This window comes from Triticum dicoccoides, chromosome 6B (genome assembly GCF_002162155.2).
Source record: "Triticum dicoccoides isolate Atlit2015 ecotype Zavitan chromosome 6B, WEW_v2.0, whole genome shotgun sequence".
NCBI classification, from domain to species: Eukaryota; Viridiplantae; Streptophyta; class Magnoliopsida; order Poales; family Poaceae; genus Triticum; species Triticum dicoccoides.
This window is the reverse complement of record NC_041391.1, coordinates 275498974-275505701: the sequence shown is the minus strand read 5'-3', so window position 1 is coordinate 275505701 and position 6728 is coordinate 275498974.

Below are 6728 nucleotides of genomic sequence, written 5' to 3'. Positions count from 1 at the left end.
GACGGGCTCCGTTCGGTCGCGGGAGAGAGAGGGAGCAGAGGGGGATAGGGACGGAGGGAGAGACACGGGAGAGTGGCGAGAGGTGCAAGGGGTCGAGGGGAGTGCGTGGCACCCTCGGGTGCCTCCAGCGGCGAGCAGGTAAGCAGGAGGTGGCCGGGGCTCTCGGGCGCGCGCCACGCCTCGGTCCTTCTAGCGAGGAGGAAGACGACAGGGGGGGGGAGGCGGCGGTGGTGGGCTGGGCCAGGCCTCAGCCACTGTGCCGGGCCAAGTGTCTGTGCCAGGTAAGCTGGCCCAAGTGGCTTCTCTTTCTCTCTTATTTCTATTTAACTCTGTTTTCTATTTTCTGTAGTTTGTTTTGATTTAGTTTTAGACACTAAATCATTTTTATTGCTTCTGATAATTATGGTAGGGACTAGTAGGATTATTCCAAAGCCCTTCATCAAAGATCAGAATTATTGGACATATATTAATTAATTAAGATATATATATCCAATGCAAATAGTTATTTATTTAATTCAAAGGCCCAAAATAATTAACTCTGAGATACCAAAAATATTGTTTTGAGTTTTTTCCTCTTTGCAATATTTTCAGAGACTAAGAGGAACATTTTCTTGGACTTCTTTGAGAATATTTTAATGTTGATCATTTTTAGAAGGTTTCTGAGGCTTTGAAAATTCCTCAATTCAAATTTCAATTAAAATTTAGACATGATGCATGGATGCTAAAGCGAAAACAATCAAGGGCTGATCTGGGGCTGTGACATTGACACTCTTCCAAACCCACTTTAGATGATAGTATTATTCATACTCCAAAAGATATAAGTGAAGTTCATGGAGCATTCTACAATTAATATAGACTAACTAATATCCAAGCTCAAAATATGTAAGTGAAGCACACGAAGCATTCTATAAAACCATACTCAGAAGATTTAAGTGAAGCACAAAGATCAATTCTATAAGATCATACTTAAAAGATATAAGTGAAGCACATGAATTATTCTATAAATAAATGAAGGGCTAACTCATACTAGCATGGTTCTTAAAGGAAAAAACAAAAACACAAAGGACACAAATCATGTGAACAAAACAAAAATCAAGGTATACTGATATTTGTTAAAGAAGAAAGATGGGATGCCAACCGGGGCATCCCAAAGCTTAGATGCGTGAGTATCCTTCGAAATACTTACTTGGGGTTCCTTGGGAATCTCCAAGCTTGAACTCTTGCCTCTCTTTATTCTTCTCATATTGGTAGCTCCTCGATCTTCAAACACTTCATCCACACAAAACTTTAACAAAAATTTTGTGAGATCCGTTAGTGTAATAAAAAAAACTACCACTTTAAGGTACTGTAATGAACTCATTCTTTATTTATATTGGTGTTAAACCTACTGTATTCCAACTTCTCTATGGTTCATACCCCCCGATACTAGCCATAGATTCATCAAAATAAGCAAACAACACGCGAAAAACAGAATCTGTCAAAAACAGGACAGTCTATAGTAATCTGGAAGTTTAGTAAACTTCTGTAACTCCAAAAAATTCTAAAAAAATGAAAATTTAATTTTTTTTACATAAGTAATGTGCAAAAGTTTCAGACCCATTTGACTTTCTAGTAAAAAAATGTAAAATCACGCGCTACAGCCAAAGTTTCTGTTTTTGTACTGGACATAGCAAACAAGCGATCTAATCATCCTAAAACCAAAGCTTGGCACATTATTTTTATAATACAATGGATAAACATAAAGGGATAATTATTTTCAGAGAAGCTTCCATGAATTTTTTTACATTGTTTCCATGAGCATGAACACAAGTGCTCAAGGTCGACCCGCACTTCTTCAATGCATAACCTTCCAATCACTTCTCTTATTGAAAAACTTTTTCGGCATGAGAGGCAAGTAATTTTTTTGTATTTTCATTCTTTTTAAAAAAAAATTGTATGTTTCACTCACAACAAAACAGAAACAAAAAGGAAAAACAAAATCTACTTAGTGAAGAAAGCAAACAAGCACACACAATAATATCAACCCCACGCTATTGCTCCCCGGCAACGGCGCCAGAAAAGAGCTTGATAATCCCAAAGTGCAGGGAATCATCGTAGATATTTACAAAGGTGGAAGTGATAAGTACGGAGTGTCGAACCCACAAGGAGCTAAAGGTAAGATCAATATTCTCTCAAGTCCTATCTGCCACTGATACGACTCTACGTACACCGAATGTTTGCTTCCAACTAGATACGAGAAATAAAACTACGTTGTGGGTATGAAGAGGATAACTTTGCATGATATCGGAGAGATAAAATATAAAAGTAGGTGATGTTATCATAAAGTTAGAATATATTACTAAATATTATAAATAGAGAGTGTGGAATAATGATGGATCGGTGTGCGGAATTATCCTAGGCAATTGTTAACAAGACTGATAGTCGTCATTGCAATTTCATATGAGGGAGAGGCATAAGCTAACATACTTTCTCTTCTTGGATCATACACACTTATGATTGGAACTCTAGCAAGCATCCGCAACTACTAAAGATCATTAAGATAAAACATAACCATATCATTAAAGCATCAAGTCCCCTTTATGCCATACGCCACAACCCCCTTACTCGGGTTTATGCTTCTGTCACTCAAGCAACCCACTATACGCGAATGATGAACGTATTGCAACACCCTACAATGGGAATCCCTCACGCTTGGCGACACGGAGGGCACAATAGGACAACACCAAAATAAAACATACAACTCGTACCAATCTAGATCATCAATCAACCCAAAGACAAAAGATATCTACTCAAAACATCATAGGATGGCAACACATCATTGGATCATAATATGTGGCATAAAGCACCATGTTCAAGTAGGGATTATAGCTGGGAGAGTGGACCGTGTAAAAGAGATGAGGATGGTGATGTTGATGAAGAAGATCACCGCGTCGATGATTCCCCTCCCGATGGCACTCCGGCGCCACCGAGAGAGAGGAGGAGAGGTCCTCCCCCTTGTGCCACCTCCTCCATGGCCTTCCCCCTGGATGGGGAGATGTTCCTCCTCTGGTCCTTGGCCTTCATGGTGATGATGGCCCCTCTGAGATCCTTCCCCATGGCCTCCTGTGATGATGGCCCCGTTCGGCAGGGTGCCAGAGAGGGCCTAGATTGATTTCTCGTGGCTACAGAGGCTTGCGGCGGCGGAACTTCCGATCTAGGTTATTTTCTAGAGGTTTCTGTATTTGTAGGAATTTTTGGCGTCGGTCTCACGTCTCGTCAGGGGGGTCTCCGAATCGTCCACGAGATAGGGGCCACACCCAAGGGGGGTGGGCACGCCCCCCACCCTCGTGGATAGCCCGGGACTCTTCTGGCCCAACTCTTTTACTCCAGGGTCTTCTTTCGGTCCATAAAAAATCATCAAAAATTGGCACGTCAATTGGACTCCGTTTGGTGTTCCTTTTCTGTAAAACTCAAAAACAAGGAAAATACAGAAACTGGCACTGGGCTCTAGGTTAATAGGTTAGTCACAAAAATCATATAAAATAGCATATAAATACATATAAAACATCTGCGATGGATAATATAATAGCATGAATACTTCATAAATTATAGATACGTTGGAGACGTATCACCTGCCACCAAAGGCAGGAGCAGGCGGTACGGGTGGCACTGGTTTGGGCGGCCGGAGCAAGAAGACCAGAGGTTGAGGATGCATCATAGCCGTTGATTTAACATCCAACGGTCATTGCAGCTAGAATCATTTTGACTAAGTTGACAAAGCACGTAACTTAGTCGGCTCACAAGTCAGCCTCCAAATCTGGTGGGTCCCTGCTAGCAGGGGGGTCATTTGTTTGCTCGTAATAAGGTGGCACTTCCTTGTGTGCAAAGATGTTTTCTAGTTTTTAAATTTCTTTGTTTTTGAGTTAGAATAAAAAGAAAACAAGTTAGCATCTTTGGTACAATCTATATTTTCGTGAAATGGATCATAATAAAGCTGGTGGGTCCAAGCTAGTAGGGAGAGGTAACTTTTTTCCCCGTAATAAATGAAGCACTTCCTTGCGTGTGAAGATGTAGCTGGTGGGTCAAACCTGTCAGGGGGAGAAATCTTTTGTTTTTCCATAATAAGGAGGCACTTGCTTATGTGCGGCCATGGGCCATGTGGGTCCCTACTGTCAGCCACTCCATGTACATGCCTCTTCAGATGGATGTCGTTTGTTGACAAAGTTGACCACGCCTTGCCAAGAGAACCAACACGGTGGACGATGGTGAGGCCTAGGAAGGGAATGACCCGGAGCCGGTGAAGACACAACAGTGGATGCCCACATGGAAAGGAGTATGAGGGTTCACTGGTTTGGCTGCGGTGCGAGGTTGTCGTCACCGGAGAATAACAGGAGGTGTTGGTGAATAGAGGAATGGCCTGAACGGCGATGGAAATAGGGTGGGCCAGTGAGGCATGCGCGGCAGCACAGCTAGCCACGAGAAGCGGTAGCAAGCGGTACCACCTGTAGTGGTTTGCGCGGCTGAAGCATGAATACCCGAGATTGAAGAAGCACTACAGCCATTGGATGGACATCTAACGGCCACTACTACTAGAATCGTGTGTTGACTATAAGTTGACAAAACCTTGCGTACGCGTCAACTTAGTAGGCCCACAAGTGAGCATCACATATGTGGCAAATAACATATAGCCCATTTGCGATTTGCAATAATTTACAGCCCATTTTTTGAATTCTAATGGAATATACTACATCCCATTTACAATTTGATAAAATTACAGTCCATTTTCTAGCCAGGACAATGACTAATAATTTCAAACAACTACTCAAAACAGAATTCAACAAAAAAATCCCACATTTTGATGGGACCCTAAATAGTTTTATATCGAAATTTCGAGTCAGATTAAATATAACTTCAAAATAAATTTGTATTAGGTAAAAATCCAATGGAATATTGCGCGTGCAACAAGTAACGAAATTAAAATTTTCGAAATCCAAAAATAATATTTTGAAACTAGTTACCTGTTTGGTGTGTTGTTTTATATTTGCAGCCCAGTTTTTATAATTACATCCCATTTATTATTTCTTAAATCCCATTTTCTTATTATGCCTAATGCATCTCTCCTAGGAAAGATTTGCAGCCCAACGGGGCGGAGATAACAAGTTGACCTGGGTTGAGTATTCCTCAAAAAAAGTATAGCTGGGCTAGCCATTTTCAAATTGAAAAATTAATATCTGGGTTGGATATTTGGTCTACATAAAATAATAGTCTGGGCTAGATGGGCCACAACCCGCCCAGTTGATACCCTGCTCCTCTGAATAACAACAAAAACATCGCTAAAAAAACTCTGCTCACACCTCAAAAAACAAATAGTGCTCGAGCTGCTGGGTCCCAGCTGTCGGCCGCTCCTTGTGCAATTCTCTTGTTTATTGACTATATATAGGTTCACGATGGTGTGGGACCATGATGTCAGGAAACCAGGAGGAAGCAATTTTTTTATAGTTGTAATAAGCAGCCACTTGCGTACGTACGACTATGGCCCTCGTGGGTCCCTACTGTCATCCTCTCCACATATAGTCATCTCCTGATTCCTCATGTTCGTTGTCCATGTTGACAATGTAAGATAGCGGCACCACAGCGAGCGCAACAACTCGAAGGACGATAGAGAGGGCCTCGTGGGCCTTATGGATGGTCTGATACAGCGCCTGCTGCTCATTTAGGAAGCAGGATCATAGGGACACATGTCCATGATGGCATTGTCATTTGCTTGTTCACCGGTGATTCGTCCCTTCGCGAGTCAATGCTCGTTGAGGATACGGAGGATGTCGCACAAGTCCTCCTATGCTGGTAGCTCTTTGGCCATTAGGTCATCGAAATGTGGCCACACCTGCTCTATGGTGAACACAGCATGAACCTTCTTGGGCGATGGCGCTGATTACTGGTCAGAAGCCACGTCCATCGTCTGGTTGTCGTTGCTGAACTCGGCGAGCTCGCTGGCGAGCCAGCATGTCTGGCTGCTGGACTGGACCGCTTTTCCGCATTGAAACGATACAACTGCCATATGTCCGTCTGCCACCCACATTAGTGATACGCGGTTGCCGAGGCGGCTACTCTGGCGCCACCCGTCCGTCCCTCTGCCGCCCACCATTGTTATACAAACTGCTGCACTGACCATAGCCATAGTCATCCGCCTCCGTTTCCTTTCTCCTCTCCACACCACTCCCACCATGGATCCTCGCACTCCAGCACTCTTCGAGATAGGCGAACGATGGACCAAAAGAAGGAGATGGCAGCCATTGCTGCCGACTGGCTGGCCGGCTGGCAGCCGGAGGACGACGATGTCCCAATGGAGAACATGGTCGTCGACGATCCGGCGCCAACCCCCTCCTTCGTGCCTCCTCACCGGTACATTGCACCATGACCATCGGCGAGGCCCATGCCCAATAATTGGACATGGTGAGGCAGAAGCGTGAGGAGTAGTTCCAGGAGGTGTAGGCCGATGCCACCTACAACCACCATGTCCTCCAGGAGCAACTGCGGGGCGGAGGAGTAGATCGTCGCGGAGCGGGCAGAGCAGGAGGTGCTGCTCGAGTCGTACCACTCCACCCACGAGAGCCGCCTCGCATGCTGGCGGTACCGCATGCGGGTGGCGGAGGTTGTGGCCGCCAACAAAGAGGGGGTGAAGCGGGCGAGGCGCTATTTGGTGAGACCGACGACGAGGCGTAGGACAATTCCAGCTTCGCCGAGGCCCC